The sequence below is a fragment of the Macaca fascicularis genome, chromosome 10, assembly GCF_037993035.2.
Source record: "Macaca fascicularis isolate 582-1 chromosome 10, T2T-MFA8v1.1".
NCBI lineage: Eukaryota > Metazoa > Chordata > Mammalia > Primates > Cercopithecidae > Macaca > Macaca fascicularis.
In genome coordinates, this window is record NC_088384.1 from 62249255 (window position 1) to 62268160 (window position 18906).

Below are 18906 nucleotides of genomic sequence, written 5' to 3' on the forward strand. Positions count from 1 at the left end.
TAGATCCTATTTATCAATTTTCGCTTTTGTTGCTTTTGCTTTTTGTGTCATGAAGTCTTTGCCCATGCTGTGCCCTGAATCGTATTGCCTAGGTTTTTTTTTAGGGTTTTTATGGTTTTAGGTTTTATGTTTAAGTCTTTACTCTACCTTGAGTTAATTTTTGCCCATGCCTGTGCCCTGAATCGTATTGCCTAGGTTTTTTTTTTAGGGTTTTTATGGTTTTAGGTTTTATGTTTAAGTCTTTACTCTACCTTGAGTTAATTTTTGTGTACGGTGTAAGGAGGGGGTCCAGTTTCAGTTTTCTGCATATGGCTAGCCAGTTTTCCCAACACCATTTATTAAATAGGGAATCCTTTTCCCATTGCTTGTTTTTGTCAGATTTGTCAAAGATCAGATGATTGTAGATGTGTGGTATTATTTCTGAGGCCTCTGTTCTGTTCCATTGGTTTATATATCTGTTTTGGTACCAGTACCATGCTGTTTTGGTTACTGTAGCCTTGTAGTATAGCTTGTAGTCAGGTAGCATGATGCCTCCAGCTTTGTTCTTTTTGCTTAGGATTATCTTGGCTATACAGGATCTTTTTTGGTTCCATATGAAATTTAAAGTAGTTTTTTCTAATACTGTGAAGAAAGTCTTTGGTAGCTCGATGGGGATATCATTGAGTCTGTAAGTTACTTTGGACAGTATGGCCATTTTCATGATATTGATTCTTCCTATCCATGAGCATGGAATGTTTTTCCATTCGTTTGTGTCCTCTCTTATTTCCTTGAACAGGTTTGTAGTTCTCCTTGAACAGGTCCTTCACATCCCTTGTAAGTTGTATTCCTAAGTATTTTATTCTCATTGTAGCAATTATGAATGGGAGTTCACTCATGATTTGGCTCTCTGTTTGTCTGCTATTGGTGTATAGGAATGCTTGTGATTTTTGCACATTGATTTTGTATCCTAAGACTTTGCTGAAGTTGCTTATCAGCTTAAGGAGATTTTGGGCTGAGAAGATGGGGTTTTCTTTTTCTTTTTTCTTTCTTTCTTTTTTTTTTTTTTTTTTTTTACAAGGAGTTTCACTCTTGTTGCCTAGGCTGGAGTGCAAGGGCACGATCTTGGCTCACTGCAACCTCTGCCTCCTGGGCTCAAGCAATTCTCCTGCCTCAGCCTCCTGGATAGCTGGGATTACAGGTATGTGCCACCATGCCTGGCTAATTTTGTATTTTTAGTAGAGATGGGGTTTCTCCATTTTGGTCAGGCTGATCTCAAACTCCCGACCTCAGGTGATCTGCCCACTTTGGCCTCCCAAACTGCTGGGATTACAGGTGTGAGCCACCGTGCCTGGTGATGACGGGGTTTTCTAAATATACAATCATGTCATCTGCAAATAGAGATAATTTGACTTCCTCTCTTCCTATTTGAATACCCTTTATTTTTTTCTCTTGCCTGATTGCCCTGGCCAGAACTTCCAATACTATGTTGAATAGGAGTGGTGAGAGAGGGCATTCTTGTCTTGTGCTAGTTTGCAAAGGGAATGCTTCCAGCTTTTGCCTATTCAGTATAATATTGGCTGTGGGTTTGTCATAAATAGCTCTTATTATTTTGAGCTATATTCCATCAATACCTGGTTTATTGAGAGTTTTTAGCATGAATGGGTGTTGAATTTCATTGAAGGCCCTTTCTGCATCTATTGAGATAATCATGTGGTTTTTGTTTCTTGTTCTGTTTATGTGATGGATTACGTTTATTCATTTACATATGTCAACCCAGGCTTGCATCCCAGGGATGAAGCCGACTTCATCGTGTTGGATAAGCTTTTTGATGTGCTGCTGGATTCGGTTTGCCAGTATTTTATTGAGGATTTTTGCATCAATGTTCATCAGGAATATTGGCCTGAAATTTTCCTTTTTTGGTGTCTCTGCCAGGTTTTGGTATCAGGATGATGCTGACCTCATAAAATGAGTTAGGGAGGAGCTCCTCTTTTTCTGTTATTTGGAATAATTTCAGAAGGAATGGTATACCAACTTCTCTTTGTACCTCTGGTAGAATTCGGCTGGAAATCCATCTGGTCCTGGGATTTTTTTGATTGGTAGAATATTAATTACTGCCTCAATTTCAGGACTTGTTATCGGTCTATTTGAGGATTCGACCTCTTCCTGGTTTACTCTTGGGAGGGTGTATGTGTCCAGGAATTTATCCATTTCTTCTAGATTTTCTAGTTTATTTGCATAGGTGTTTATAGTATTCTCTGATGGTAGTTTGTATTTCTGTGGGATCAGTGGTGATATCTCCTTTATCATTTTTTATTGAGTCTATTTGATTCTTCTCTCTTTTCTTTTTTATTAGTCTGGCTAGTGATCTATCTATTTTGTTAATCTTTTCAAAAAACAGCTCCTGGATTCATTGATTTTTTGGAGGGTTTTTCGTGTCTCTATCTCCTTCAGTTCTCCTCTGATCTTAGTTATTTCTTGTCTTCTGCTAGCTTTTGAATTTATTTGCTCTTGCCTCTCTAGTTCTTTTAATTGTGATGTTCGGGTGTTGATTTTAGACCTTTCGTGCTTTTTCCTGTGGGCATTTAGTCCTAAAAATTTCCCTGTAAACACTGCTTTAGCTGTGTGCCAAAGATTCTGGTATGTTGTACCTTTGTTCTCAATTGTTTCAAAGAACTTATTTATTTCTGCCTTAATTTCATTATTTACCAAGCGGTCATTCAGGAGCAGGTTATTCAGTTTCCATGTAGTTATGCAGTTTTGAGTGAGTTTCTGAATGCTGAGTTCTAATTTGATTGCACTGTGATCTGAGAGACTGTTTGTTATGATTCCCATTCTTTTGTATTGGCTGAGGAGTGTTTTACTTCCAATTATGTGCTCGATTTTAGAGTAAGTGTGATGCAGTGCTGAGAAGAATGTATATTCTGTTGATTTGGGGTGGAGAATTCTGTAGAGGTCTATTAGGTCTGCTTGGTCCAGAGCTGAGTTCAAGTCCTGAATATCCTTGTTAATTTTCTGTCTCATTGATCTGTCTAATATTGACAGTGGGGTGTTAAGGTCTCTCACTATTAATGTGTGGGAGTCTAAGTCTCTTTGTAGGTCTTTAATAACTTGCTTTATGAATCTGAGTGCTCCTGTATTGGGTGCATGTATATTTAGGATAGTTAACTCTTCTTGTTGCAGTGATCCCTTTACCATTATGTAATGCCCTTTTTGTCTTTATTGATCATTGTTGGTTTAAAGTCTGTTTATCAGAGGCTAGGATTGCAACGCCTGCTTTTTTTTTTTTTTTTTTTTTTTTTTTTGCTTTCCACTTGCTTGGTAAATAGTCCTCCATCCCTTTATTTTGAGCCTATGTGTATCTTTGCATGTGTGATGGGTCTTCTGAACACAGCACACCGATGGGTTTTGACTATTTATCCAATTTGCCAGTCTGTGTCTTTTAATTGGAGCATTTAGCCCATTCACATTTAAAGTTAATGTTGTTATGTGTGAATTTGATCCTGTCATTATGATGCTAGCTGGTTATTTTGCCCATTAGTTGATGTAATTTCTCCATAGTGTCAGTGGTCTTTACAGTTTGATATGTTTTTGTGGTGGCAGGTACCGGTTTTTCTTTTCTATATTTAGTGCTTCCTTCAGGAGCTCTTGTAAGGCAGCCCTGGTTTTGACAATATCTTTCAGCATTTGCTTGTCTGTAAAGGATTTTATTTCTTCTTTACTTATGAAGCTTAGTTTGGCTAGATATGCAATTCTGGGTTGAAAATCCTTTTCTTTAAGAATGTTGAATATTGGCCCCCACTCTCTTCTGGCTTGTAGAGTTTCTGCAGAGAGTTCTGTTAGTCTGATCGGCCTCCCTTTGTGGGTAACTTGACCTTTCTGACTAGCCTTAACATTTTTTTCCTTCATTTCAACCTTCGTGAATCTGATTATTTTTCTTGGGGTTGCTCTTCTTGAGGAGTATCTTTGTGGTGTTCTCTGTATTTCCTGAGTTTGAATGTTGGCCTGTATTGCTAGGCTGGGGAAGTTCTCCTGGATAGTATCCTGAAGAATGTTTTCCAACTTGGTTCAATTCTCCCTGTCACTTTCAGGTACACCAGTCATGTAAGTTTGGTTTTTCCACATAGTCCCATATTTCTTAGAGGCTTTGTTTGTTCCTTTTCATTCTTTTTCTCTAATCTTGTTTTCACATTTTATTTCATTAAGTTGATCTTCAATCTCTGATATCCTCTCTTTTGCTTGATCAGTTTGGCTGTTGATACTTGTGTAGGCTTCACGAAGTTTTTCAGCTCCATCAGGTCATTTATGTTCTTCTCCAAACTGGTTATTCTAGTTAGCAATTCCTTTAATCTTTTTTCAAGGTTCTTAGCTTCTTTGCATTGGGTTAGAACATGTTTCTTTAGCTTAGAGGAGTTTGTTATTACCCACCTTCTGAAGCCTACTTCTGTCAAACTCATTCTCCATCCAGTTTTGTTCTCTTGCTGGTGAGGAGTTGTGATACTCTGGAGGAGAAGAGGCATTCTGGTTTTTGGAATTTTCAGCCTTTTTGCATTGTTTTTTCCTCATCTTCATGGCACTGTCTACCTTTGTTCTTTGATGTTGGTGACCTTTGGATGGAGTTTTTGGGTGGACATTCTTTTTGTTGATGTTGATTCTATTCCTTTCTGTTTGTTAGTTTTCCTTCTAACAGACTCCTCTGCTGCAGGTCTGCTGGAGTTGCTGGAGGTCCACTCCAGACCCTGTTTGCCTGGGTATCACCAGCAGAGGCTGCAGAACAGGAAAGATTGCTGCCTGTTCCTTCTTCTGGAAGCTTCGTCCCAGAGGGGCACCCTCCGGATGCCAGCCGGAGCTCTCCTGTATGAGGTGTCTGTCGACCCTTGCTGAGAGATGTCTCCCAGTTAGGAGGCATGGGGGTCAGAGACCCACTTTAGGAGGCTGTCTGTCCCTTAGCAGAGCTCGAGCACTGTGCTGGGAGATCTGCTGCTCTTTTCAGAACTGGCAGGCAGGAATCTTTGTCTGCTGAAGCTGACCCCGCAGCTGCTCCTTCTCCCAGGTGCTCTGTCCCAGGGAGATGGGAGTTTTATCTATAAGCCCCTGACTGGGGCTACAGCCTTTCTTTCAGAGATGCCCTGCCAAGAGAGGAGGAATCTAGAAAGGCAGTCTGGCTACAGTGGCTTTGCTGAGCTGTGGTAGGCTCTGCCAAACAGAAAAAAAGCTGTGGTAGCCTTGAGATGGAGTCTCACTCTGTCACCCAGGCTGGAGTGCAGTGGTGCAATCTCAGCTCACTGCAACCTCCGCCTCCCAGGTTCAAGCAATTCTGCTGTCTCAGCCTCCCAAGTAGCTGGGACTACAGGTGCACGCCACCACGCCCAACTGATTTTTGTATTTTTAGTAGAGACAGGGTTTCACCATATTGGCCAGGCTGGTCTCAAACTCCTGACCTCATTGTGTGCCTTCCTTGGCCTCCCAAAGTGCTGGGATTACAGGCTTGAGCCACAGTGCCTGGCCAAGCATGTCACTTTCTAACAGGCCCAGAGCCACATATTACCTTGTGACCTCAAGAGGACAGGAATTTTCCAACTTATAGGTATTTGAGGGTACAAACTCAATGCTGGGCTTGGCTTTGAAAAAGTCTTATCTGAGATTCATTTTATGGAACAACGTTCCATCAAAGCCAATTAAAAAAGCCTATGTGAAAAATTATTCTTGCTGCACTTTACAAATAATCTGACCAAGTATAAGGCTAAAGCTTATTTTTTGAAACAAATCCATCCTACCATGATTTGTCTTTAGTAAAAATGTGAGACTGGAGAGAGAAAAATTATGTTTCAAAAACTATGGTACACTTGTTATTAGATTCTAGTCTCATCAGTTGTTTTGGGGCTGTTTTTCACCATAATGATGCTTTCTGACTCAGCTCCTCTCTACCCTGGATATGAGATGCCCTAATAGTTAGGTGGGAATATCATTGCCCCTATTCAGCCTGAAGAAGTTGAAGAGGATAGATTTCATCTGCTTACAGCCTTTAGGATTAAGGGTTCCCTTGTAAAAGGGAGGGGGGAAATATGCCAGAGGTGTTTGAACCAGAGCAACTCAATCTTGAATAGGGGCTGGGTAAAATAAGGCTGAGATCCACTGAGCTGCATCCCAGGAGGTTAGGCATTCTAAGTTACAGAATGAGATAGGAGGTTGGCACAACAGGTTACAAACACCTTGCTGATAAAAGAATGCAGTAAAGAAGCTGGCCAAAGCCCATCAAAACCAAGATGGCAATGAAAGTGACCTCTGGCTCATTATACACTAATTATAATGCATTAGCATGCTAAGAGACATCCCACCAACACCACAACAGTTTATAAATGCCATGACAATGTCAGGAAGTTACCCTATATGGTCTAAAAAGGGGAGGAACCCTCAGTTCTGGTAATTGCCCACCCCTTTCCTTGAAAACTCATGAATAATCCATCCCTTGTTTAGCACATAATCAAGAGAACCATAAAAACAGCCAACCAGCAGCCTCAGGACTGCTCTGCTTATGGAGTAGTCATTCTTATATTCCTTTACTTCCTTAACAAGCTTGATTTCACTTAATAAAAAGATATTATAGTATATACATACAAAGGAATATTATTTAGTCCTTAAAAAGAAGGAAATCCTGCCATTTGTGATGACATAGATGGACCCGGAGGACATTATGTTAAACAAAGTAAGTCAGGCACAGAAAGACAAATACTGCAGGATCTCATTTATGGGTGTATCTTAGCCCATTTGTGCTGCTATAACAAAATATCTGGGACTGGGTAACTTATAAACAGCAGAAATTTGTTTCTTATGTTTCTGGAGGCTGGGAAGTCTAAGATCAAGACACTAGCATTGGTGTCTGATGAAGGCTGCTCCCTGCTTCCAAGATGGTGTCTTGTTGCTGCTTCCTCCAGAGGAGATGCATGTGTTCTCACATGGAGGGAGACAGAAGGTGAGAGAGCACTCCTTTTGACCTTGAGCCTTTAAATAAGGGTGCTAATCCCATTCATAAGAGTAGAGCCCTCATGACTTAATCACATCCCAAAGACCATACCTCTTAATACTACTGCATTGGGGATGGCTTCAACATAAATTTTGGAGGGATGTCATCATTCAAACCATAGCAATGTGGACTCTAAAATAATCAAACTCCTAAAAGCAGAGAGTAGGCCGGGCGTGGTGGCTCAAGCCTGTAATCCCAGCACTTTGGGAGGCCGAGACGGGCAGATCACGAGGTCAGGAGATCGAGACCATCCTGGTTAATGCGGTGAAACCCTGTCTCTACCAAAAAAATACAAAAACTAGCTGGGTAAGGTGGCAGGCGCCTATAGTCCCAGCTACTCAGGAGGCTGAGGCAGGAGAATGATGTAAACCCGGGAGGCGGAGCTTGCAGTGAGCTGAGATCTGGCCACTGCACTCCAGCCTGGGCAACAGAGCGAGACTCTGTCTCAAAAGAAAAAAAAAAAAAAAAACAGAGAGTAGAATGGTGGTTTTCACGGGCTGGAGGGAGGGGGAAATGGGGAGATGATGATCAGAAGGTACCAAGCTTCAGTTATCCAGGATGAATGAGCTCTGGAGATCTGTGCGGCATGATGCCTATAGCTAAAAATACTGCATTGTATACCTAAAATTTACTAAGGCAAGTTGATCTTATGGTGTTATTATCAAAACAGTGACAAAAACAAAATCCAAATACAAATAATAAAGGGGCTGGGTGCAGTGGTTCACAGCTGTAATCCCAGCACTTTGGGAGGCCAAGGTAGGTGGATAACTTGAGGTCAGGAGTTCAAGATCATCCTGGCCAACACGGTGAAACCCTGTCTCTACTAAAAATACAAAAATTAGCTGGGCATGGTGGCCTGTGCCTGTGATCCCAGCTGCTCAGGAGGCTGATGTGGGAGGATCACTTAAGTCTGGGAGGCGGAGGTTGGAGTGAGCCATGATCATGCCACTGCACTCCAGCCTGGGTGACAGAGCAAGACTCTGTCTCAATAACAATAATAATAACAATAATAAAGGGGTGGGAGGAAACTTTGGGAGGTGATGGATGTGTTTATAACCTTGATGGTGGTGATGGTTTCACAGGTACAACTTATCCCCAAACTTATCGAAATGGATACATTCAATATATACAGCTTTTTATATGTTCATTTTACCTCAATAGAGCAGTTTTCTTTAAAAAAGAATTAACAACAATCTGGCAGGTCCATGGGGAGGAGAGGCCCAGGTGACTGAGGAGAGAGTATCTGCATCCAGGAGCCCCATCCAGGAACATGGGGGCCCATGTGAGGCTGTGGCACAGAGAGCCCTGCCGAGAAGGATATGTGCTGTCTCTGGTCTGTCCAAACTCCTCCCAGGCTTGGTGTGAGATCACAGAAGTGTCACAGCTGCTTCTCCGGTCCTCTACACGGACCTGAATTCCAGCATAACCAACTTGAGCATTTCAGCAAACGTAGAAAACAAATACAGTCTTTATGTGGGCTAGGTACTGGCAGTAACCTCCAGTATTTTTATTGGCTCCAGCTTCATATTGAAAAAGAAGGGTCTCTTGCAACTGGTCAAAAAAGGCGTCACTAGAGCTGGACAAGGTGGACATTCTGACCTGAAAGATGGCTCTAGGGGGCAGGAGTGCTAGCCATGGGAGCAGGAGAGGCTGTACATTTTGTGGCTTATGCTTTTGTACCTGCCATCTTGGTCACCCCCACCCTCCCAGCCCTCTGAGTGTTCTCGTAAGTGCAATATTATCTTCTTATTTTTTAAATGAGCACTTGAACATTTATGGGAAAACAGGCTGCATATTGGGGTCAACTGTGATGGTTATCCATCCCCCACAAGAAGAGGAAGTCACTTCTTTGCATGAAATGGAAATGAAATTGAGAGACCCAGGATTTATTTCCTTTGCTGTGATTATAATTGTGATCTTCTTGGTACTGATTTTGATTGTGGCTCCCAAGAAAGGACAGATCAATATATTGGTCTATATTTCAATCTGTTCTTTGACTGGAGCATTTTCAGTTTCTTCTGCCAAAGGCCTGGGAATTGCCATTAAGGAATTACTAGAATGGAAGACAGTTTAGAAGCATCCCCTGGTCACTGTTTTGCTGGCTATACTTGTGCTTTTGGTGACTACACAGATTAACTATCTCAAGGCACTGGACACCGTTACTACATCTCCTGTGACTCCCATTTATTTTGCGTTCTTCACATCCATGGTAGTGACTTGCTCTGCCATCTTACTCCAAGGGTGGTATGGCATGAAGGCTGGAGATATCATCAAGACCCTAAGTGGATTCTTCACTATTATCTTTGGCATCTTTCTTCTACATGCTTTTAAAAATACTGACATTACCCGGAGTAAGCTGACATCCACTGCTAAGAAGGAAGTCATCTCTCTGAATGGCAATGAGAGCAATCCTGTTTACAAGTTTTAGAGAACTTGGAGTGTTCAGCCCCGGATACAATGATAACGTTACCTTGTTTAGTAGAACTGATGATTGAAGTCTCTAGAAACACTGAATTTTAACCAGTATTAGACACTCAAAGAGGAAAATGAATGCTTGTTTCTTGGAACTAGGAAAGTTAGCATTTTTGAAGTTCTAACTAATTTAAATGTGAGGCCAAGTACAAATGCCATCTTTTTGGCCATTAAATTTGAAAATCAGATTGATTCTCTTCCAGAAGACGTCTGCTGCTTTTCTTTTCTGCAAACTTTGAAATATTCCCTAGGGATCAAAGAAGTCAAAGAGCTATGTGTGTCTCCGAATAATCTCTTTCCTCTGGCCACAATATATTTGTCTCTGCCAGGTGGCTCTTCATTTTTTCTTTGGTGGCTGTATGACTCACATTCATTGATAGAAAGTTAGCAGTGTTCTGATAAGCAGAGTATCAGTCATTTTCTCTGATGAGTCATAATTTCAAATTATTGAAACTGAGAAGCGAGATCACTGGTGCTTTGTCCTCCCTTCTGCAACTTCCTTCTTAAACTGGTTAGCTAATTAATTATTTTAAGGGAAAAACAAGCCTGCTTTGGAAATTTATTCCTTAGTGGGCTAGAATACACAAGACACACCCACTCATGAAGAGCTTATGAATTCTAACTTACTGACAAATCATAAGAATTTACAACCCATTAAAGAGGAAGAATGGAGGAAGAGAAAAATACTTTAGACCTCAAATAAAGGAAACCGATTTTTTCTTTTCACAAAAACACAGACACATGCGACTGTTTTCACAGGTTCCTTTAATTAACTCAGACCTGGATGGCATAAAATGGAGTTTCTGAAGAAGTCCAGGTAAATTCAGCTTTGGAGTCATTTACGTTCATTTTGTTTCTTTCTTTTACTATTATCCCAAAGATTATTTTTCTTGTTGATATAGAGATTTTTTTTTTGTAAAATAATTGCTATGTTAATTCAGGATTACATTGTACACTTCAATTGTTCTCAAGTGTTTTATCCCTAAAGGGTGAGTTTTCCATAGACTGTTTGGAAACAGCTAGAGAAATCTTTGTGAAAAATCTGAACGAATTATCATAATGGCTCTCTTGAAATTTGGTACTTGCTCCCTTATTAAGGAAATTATGATTAGTTACTAATCTTTAAAAATAGGTATATCCTAATAGAGAGTCAACTTCCTGAAAAACAAAATATTAATACCTCAGGGGCTACTGCAGGAAAATACCTTTTACACATTAAAATATCCGTAACATTTTCCTATTTGAAATGCATCACAGCAATCCCATTTTTGGTGGTCTTCAATATAATGGACAGATTTACTACCACTTACTGATTTTATGGAAAAGAAATTGACTATCTTATTTCTATACTAAACTTATTTTTCTTATCTTATTTCTTATCTCTTATGTCTTTTTCTTATCTTATTTCTATACTAAGCTTATTTTTCTCAAAACAAAAATTCTAACTGAAAATTTGTCATTAAAAAAAATTTCAGGTTGACTGGATTTTTTTCTGCTCCAACTTTAAATGTTATTAGGTTTTGTTTCTTGTTTCTAAGGTAGCTCAAGACTTCTCAGGGTAATAATAGTAAATCTTATTCTTCAGAATTCTTTTAAGCTGACTTCAGCATTTCCCCAGTTTTATTAAACTATGACCAATGTTCACAATGACAACCTGAGATGGCTGCAAGGCCCTAATGTGCCACTGCAGTCTTTTCATCACAGTGTAATGTTGAGTACAATTCCATGCATTCTAAATTTTTGAAAATTGATGATCCATGGAAAGTCCATGGAATTATACCTCAGACCAAATATGTGTTTACTCTCACTTTAGTTGTATAACAGACATATAAGCTATGAACACAAGTTTGTAGGAAAAGTATCTTCTGGCTGGGTGGAGGCTCACACCTGTAATCCCAACATTTTGGGAGGCCGTGGTGGGAGGATTGCTAGATTCCACGAGTAGTTTCAGACCAGCCTGGGCATTTCAAGACCCCATCACTAAAAAAAATGTAAGAAATATCAACTGAGTGTGGTGGTGTGCACCTGGAGTCTCAGTTATGTCAGGAGGCTGAGTCGTGAAAGTATATTCTGAAAAGATCGTATTTGAAATCTGCAGAAATTATTTTTTTTCTTTTAGTATTAAGAGCTTTATTGATGTTTCTAGGACACCTTCTTGGTGATGAAATTCATGGCACTTTTCTTGACATCCAGCATGAGACTGTGGTGGTTCTCTCTTCTGGTGAATTTAAGTTTTCGATATTTATTTGTGTCACCTGTCACAGAGATTTTGTCCTTGGTATGTTATACTCAGGTCAAAGTTTCCTGAAACACAAGGCTCAATGAGTACCCTGGATGGGAAAATGAACTGGTGTTGACATATATGCATGCCCAGGAGGAAGACTGGGAAAGATTTAATGAGTTGGAGTATGCTGAGAAACAATGAAATATTGAAAACTGTCTATATAAAAATCACTGTTGGGCATACACATTAAAAACAATATGTTATTGCAAATTTAACACTAAAATTATTTTCCCAAACAGAAGATATCGTTTAAGGAAGAATAAAATGCTGAACCCCTATATTCAGACTGTCAGTCTTACCTGGTAGTTTATGTATGTATTTCAATACTTTGTCAATACATAGATATTTTAAGATTTATTATGTGAATATCTGCGTGTGTGTCATTAAGGATTGCAAAGTAGTGCTCACACAAGAATTAACAACAATCCTTCTCAAACTCTTCCAAAAAATAGAATAGGAGGGAAAGCTTTCTAACTAATTATCTGAGGCCAGCATTATCCTGATACCAAAGTCAGATACAGACGTCACAAGAAAAGAAAAATATAGATCATATCCCTTGTTAGTACACATATTAGTCAGGTTGGGTTGCCATAACAAAATGCTATAGATTGGGTGGTTTAAACAACAGGCATTTATTTCTCATAGTACCGGAGGCTGGAAGTCCCAGATGAAGGCCCAGTGAGGTTGTCTGGAGGGGGCTCTTTCCTTATTTGCAGATGGCCACCTTGTCACTGCAGTACTCAGATGGCCTTAGCTCTGAGTGCATGTGATGAAAGAGAGAAGGAGAGATATTTCTCTCTTCCTCTTCTTCTAAGGCCACCAATCCTGTTGAATTAGGCCTTATGAACTTATTAACCTTAATTACCTTCTAAAGGCCCTATCTCTAAATCAGCCATATTAGGGGTTAGAGATTTAATCTATAAATTTTGGGGGAACACAATTCAGTCCATAACAGTATAAATACAAAAAACTAGCAAATCTAATTCAACATCTTTAGAGAAGTGCACATCATAACCAAGTGGGACTTATTCCAGGAATGCAAGAGTGGTTCAATATATGAAAATCAATCCGTTGTATATACTACATTGATAGAATGAAGGAAAGAAACATGATCACCTCCATCAATGCAGAAAAAGCATTTGACAAAATTGAACACCTTTTTATGATAAAAGCAATTGACAAACTAGGAGTAGAAGGAAACTTCTTCAATATAATAAAGAACATTTGTGAAAATCCCACAACTAACATCCCAGTCAAAGGTGAAAGACTGACATCATTCCTTATAAAATCAGGAATAAGGAATGGATACCCACTTTTGCCACTTCCATTCAACATTGCACTAGAAGTCCTAGCCAAAGAAATTAGACAAGAAAAAAAGGCATCTAAATTGGAAAGCAAGAAGTAAAATTATCTCTATTGCACATGACATAATTTTACATATAAAAAAATTTAAGGAATTCATAAAAAATCCACTAGTGCTAATAAACAAGTTCAGCAAATTTGCAGTGTACAAGGTCAATACATTAAATTAGTTGTACTTCTATACACTAGCAATGAACAACCTGAGAAATAAATTAAGAAAACAATCTTGTCTGAGTGTGGTGGCTCATGCCTGTAATCCCAGCACTTCTGGAGACTGAGGTAGGAGGATTGCTTGAGGCCAGGAGTACAAAACCAGCCTAGGCAAGAGAGCAAGACCCAGTCTCTTAAAAAAAATTGCCAGGTGTGGTGGCGTTTGCCTATAGTCCCAGCTTCTCTTAAAAAAAATTGCCAGGTGTGGTGGCGTTTGCCTATAGTCCCAGCTACTCAGCAGGCTGAGGTAGGAGGATCACTTGAGCCCAGGAGTTTGAGACTACAGTGAGCTAGGATCACCATTGTACTCCAGCCTGGGCAACAGAGCAAGATCCTGTCTCTATTAAAAAAAATTAAAAAAGAAAACAATTCTATTTATAATAGCACAAAAAAGAATAAAATACATAGGAACAAATTTAAACCAAGAGGTGCAAGATTTATGCACTGAAAATTATAAAACATTGCTGAAAGAAACTTAAAAAGACCCAAATGGGAAGCCACTTTGTGTTTGTGGATTGGGAGATGTGGAATTGTTAGAATGGCAGTGCTCTGAAAGTGACCTACAGATGCATTGCAATGCCTTTCAAAATTCCAATGGTCTTTTTTTTTGCAGAAATGAAAAAGCTGATTCTAAAATTCATCTGGAATTGCAAGAGACCCCAAATAGCCAAAACAATCTTGAAAAAAAAAAAAAAGTTTGCAGACACACACTTTCCAATTTCAAAGTTTGACTACAAAGCTACAGTAATCAAAGAAGCATGGTTGTGGCATAACGATGGACCAATGAAATGGAACTGAGGGTCCAGAAATAAACCAATACATCTATGTTCAATTAATTTTCAACAAGGGTGCCAAGATCATTTATTGGAAAAAAGTCTCTTCTACAAATAATTCTGGGGCAACTGTATATCCACATGCAAAAGAATGACTATACTGCATACTGTATACAAAGATTAACTCAAAGTGGATCAAAGACCTAACCACAGAGCTAAGACTGTAAAACTTTTAGGACAAAAATGTAGGGATAAATCTTCATAACTTTGAATTTGGCAATATAATGCTATGACAATAGCTATGACACAGATGGCAAAAGAAAAGCTAGATAAACTGCAACCCATCAAAATTAAAAACTTTTGTGCATCAAAGAACACTTTCAAGAAGTGAAAAGAAAATCTACAGGATGAGAGAAAATATTTGCAAATTATATGTGTAAGAAGGGCTTACTTTCCAGAACATATAAATAACTCTCAGAACTTAAACAACCCAATTAAAAAACGGTGAAAAGTCTTGAATAGACTTTTCTCCAGTGAAAACATACAAAGGGCCAACAAAGCTATGAAAATATGCTCAACATCATTAGACATCATGGAAATGAAAATCAGAACTATGAGATATCACTTCACTTTCATTAGGTTGTCTCTGATTTAAACAAAGGAGAGGAAAACAAGTATTAGTGAGGATGTGAAGAAATTAGAACGCTCATCCGGGTGCAGTGGCTCAAGCCTGTGATCCTGGCACTTTGGTAGGCCAAGGTGGGCGGATCACTTGAAGTCAGGTGTTCGAGACCACCCTGGCCAACATGTCGAAACTCCATCTCTATTGAAAATACAAAAAAATTAGCCAGGTGTGGTGGTACAGGCCTGTAATTCCAGTTACTCTGGAGGCTGAGGCAGGAGAATCACTTCAACCCGGGAAAGAGGCTTCAGTGAGCCGAGATCATGCCACTGCACTCCAGTCTGAGTGACAGTGACTCTCTGTCTGAAAAAAAAAAAAAAAGAGAGAGAAATTAGAACTCTCATGCATTGCTGGTGGGATTGTAAAATGGAGCAGTTGTTCTGGAAAACAGTTTGAGAATTCCTCAAAAAGTTAAAAATAGGCCTTGCACAGTGGTTCATTATTGTAATCCCAATACTTTGGGAGGCCAAGGCAGGAGGATTGCTTGAGGCCAGGAGTTCAAGACCAGCCTGGGATACACAGTGAGACCCCATCTCTAAAAAAAATACAAAATTTAGCAGGGCGTGATGGTGGATGCCTGTAGTCCCAGCTACTTGGAAGGCTGAGATGGGAGGATTGCTCGAGCCCAGGAGATCAAGGCTGCAGTGAGCTGAGATAGCACCACTGCACTCTAGCCTGGGTGACAGAGTAAGACCCTAACTTAAAAGCACTATTCACAACCCGAATGTCTGTCCACTGATAAATGGATAAACACAAGGTGGTAGACCCACACAGTGGAATACTACTCAGCCACAACAAGAGTGACATTCTGACATGCTGCAACCTGCATGAACCTTGAAGACATTCTGCTAAGTGAGGGAAGTCAGACACAAAGGCCACATACTGGATGTTTCCATTTACATGGACTGTTCAAATAGGCAAATCCACAGAGATAAAAAGTAGATTCGTGGTTGCCAGAGGCTGGAAGGAGGAAGGAAGGAACAGTGGCTAAATGGCTGCTAATGGTTTCATTTTTGGAGCAAAGAAAATATTCTAAAACAATCTAAGTGATAATTCCGTAACTATGAATATGCTAAAACCATGGAATGAATTTTTAATAGGATGAATTTTATGGTACAAAAATTATATCTCAGCAAAGCTGTTATAAAATAACAAGTATCTTCTCTTCACAACAGCAGTACAGTTATTGAAATTAGGAAATTAACACTCCTTGATATAATACTCTTTATAATTTATGTATCTTCATCAGATTTTGCTGTTGTTCCATTTAATGTCCTTTATAGCAAAAGAGTCTTTGATCATGTCTTGCAATCAGCTGTCATTTCTCATTTCCTTTAATATGAAACAATTCTTCAGTCTTTTTTTCCCATGACCTTGACTGTTTTTGAGAGTAAATTGTTTTATTAAATGACACTTAATTTGGGGTTCATCTGATAGATTCAGATGATGTGGTTTCATCAAGAATACCACCGGCCGGGCACGGTGGCTGAAGCTTGTAATCCCAGCACTTTGAGAGGCCAAGAAGGGTGGATCACAAGGTCAGGAGATCGAGACCATCCTGGCTAACACGGTGAAACCCCGTCTCTACTAAAAAAAATACAAAACAAACAAACAAACAAAAAAAACTAGCCGGTCGAGGTGGCAGGCGCCTGTAGTCCCAGCTACTCGGGAGGCTGAGGCAGGAGAATGGCGTAAACCCGGGAGGCAGAGCTTGCAGTGAGCCGAGATCCGGCCACTGCACTCCAGCCTGGGCAACAGAGCGAGACTCCGTCTCAAAAAAAAAAAAAAAAAGAATACCACCGCAGTGATGTACCTGTTCTGCACGTCCTGCAAGAAGGCGTGGGTTTCAGTTTGTCCGATCACTGATGATGCTGGAGTTCATCCCTGGTTTAGGCGGCGTCTGCCAGGCCTCTCCACTGCCATGTTACCATATTTCCTTTTGAAATTGCTAAGTATCTCATTGGAGATACTTTGAGACTAGGTAAATATCTTCTTACTCAACTTTCCACCCATTAATTTTAGCATCCATTGTTGATTTTTGCCTAAAAAATGGGATTTTTACATCAATCTCTAATTCTGTTTTTTCTTTTTTGAGATTGTATTTCCAATTCAAAAGATTCCGAGAGCTCTGTGTTCTTCAACAAAGTGTACACTTTGCTTGTTTTAAAGTGTCCCATGAGAACAGGCAAAGCAACCAGGCTTAATATTCCCTGTTTGCAGAAAAGAAAAAGACATCTTGCAGACTCATGGACTTAAAGCCAGCTTGTGTTTTGTAATTGGCCCTTCACCTTCTCAGATCTGGAGGGGCACATTGATGATTTGGCAATTAAAAAAAAAAAAAAGAAGAATAGTAAGGAGGCTCTCTGGACCTCATGGAAGATGACAGGGCCCTGGACCACTTTTACTTATTGAGGTTCCAGGTATATTGGGATATAAATATTATAGCAAAAATGAGTTATAACTATGGTGAAAAAAATGAACTGTGGTTGCCTGTGGGGCTGGACTGGGGATGAGTTGGGGGTGGGACAGGATTGACTGGGAAGGGACGCCAGGCTTCTGAGGGCATGAATCCTGTGCATCTTGACAGGGGTACACATGTCCAAACTCACAGAAGGTGAACTTTGGAGTGGATGTGACATTCTATATAAGTTTTACCCCCAAATCCCCATAAACATGGCTGGTAATGGTATGCATGCTGAGGTGTTTAGAGGCAAAGCACTCTGATGCCAGCAACTTCATGTGAAATGCACGAAAAATGTGATAGACTGTGGTACAAAGGACAGAACTCAAATTCGTCTTGCTGCTCACCGATACAAATGCATATCTGATTACTTCCTCTGCCCCATGTCTATTTTATTTAATGTAAAAATGTAGAATCACTGAGCTACATGAAAGCATAAGTACCTGTTTCTCTGTCCTCCTCTCACATGTAAGGCTGATCAAAGGCTCAAAAGAATACAACCATTTGCCTCTTATCTACCCACACCTTTAAAAAATTTCCTCCTCTTTCTCCAATACCCACTCTTTTCGTTTTAAATATTGACATCCCCAGACCCTCTTTAGGAAAGGTATGGACCACAATTTTTCCTGTGGATCTATGGTCTTTCCTGGGCATGTCACTAACCTTGGCAAATCAACTTCCTAAAATGATTGAGGCTTGCCTCAGTCATGTTCTTTGATTTACAATTGATAGCATTAATTGTAGAATGTATGTGGTAGATCTATGGGGATTCATTGTAAATACTATCAATTCTTCTATATATTTGAAACTTTAAATAATAGAAAGCTGGGGAGAAAATGAGTTACCAAAAGTTATGGTAAATTTTAGTTGTTTGCATTTATTTTATTTTATTTATTTTTTCGACATGGAGTTTTGCTCTTTTTGCCCAGGCTGGAGTGCAAAGGCATGATCTCTGCTTACTGTGGCCTCCATCTCCTGGGTTCAAGCGATTCTCCTGCCTCAGGCATGCACCACCAAGCCCGGATAATTTTTTTTTTTTTTTTTTGAGACAGAGTCTCGCTCTGTTGCCCAGGCTGGAGTGCAGTGGCCTGATCTCGGCTCACTGCAAGTTCCGCCTCCCAGGTTCAGGCCATTCTCCCACCTCAGCCTCCAGAGCAGCTGGGACTACAGGTGCCTGCCACCACGCCCGGCTAATTTTTTTGTATTTTTAGTAGAGATGGGGTTTCACCGTATTGACCAGGCCCGTCTCAAACTCCTGACCTCAGGTCATCCACCCACCTCAGCCAAAGGACTGGGATTACAGGCATGAGCCACCATGCCTGGCCTAGTTGTTTGTGTTTAATGAGTAATGAATGCCTTTAATATACCAAAATACAGTGCAAAGAAGTTGTACCATTCCCAAGATAATTGTAGAGTTTATTAAAAATATTAATAGGGTCAAAGGTGTGGTTTATTCATGGGACACAAGTTTTTTGTTTTTTTTTTATTATACTTTAAGTTCTAGGGTACATGTGCATAACATGCAGGTTTGTTACATGTGTATACATGTGCCATGTTGGTGTGCTGCACCTATTAACTCGTCATTTACATTAGGTATATCTCCTAATGCTATCACTCCCCACTCCCCACTCCCCACAATAGGCTCCGGTGTGTGATGTTCCC

General features: G+C 39.9%; 1 pseudogene; it reads left to right on the plus strand.

Moving 5' to 3' along the window:
- Window positions 1-8172: 8172 nt before the first annotated feature.
- LOC141407881 (magnesium transporter NIPA3 pseudogene) lies at window positions 8173-9621 on the plus strand (annotated as a pseudogene).
- The last annotated feature ends 9285 nt before the right edge of the window (window positions 9622-18906 follow it).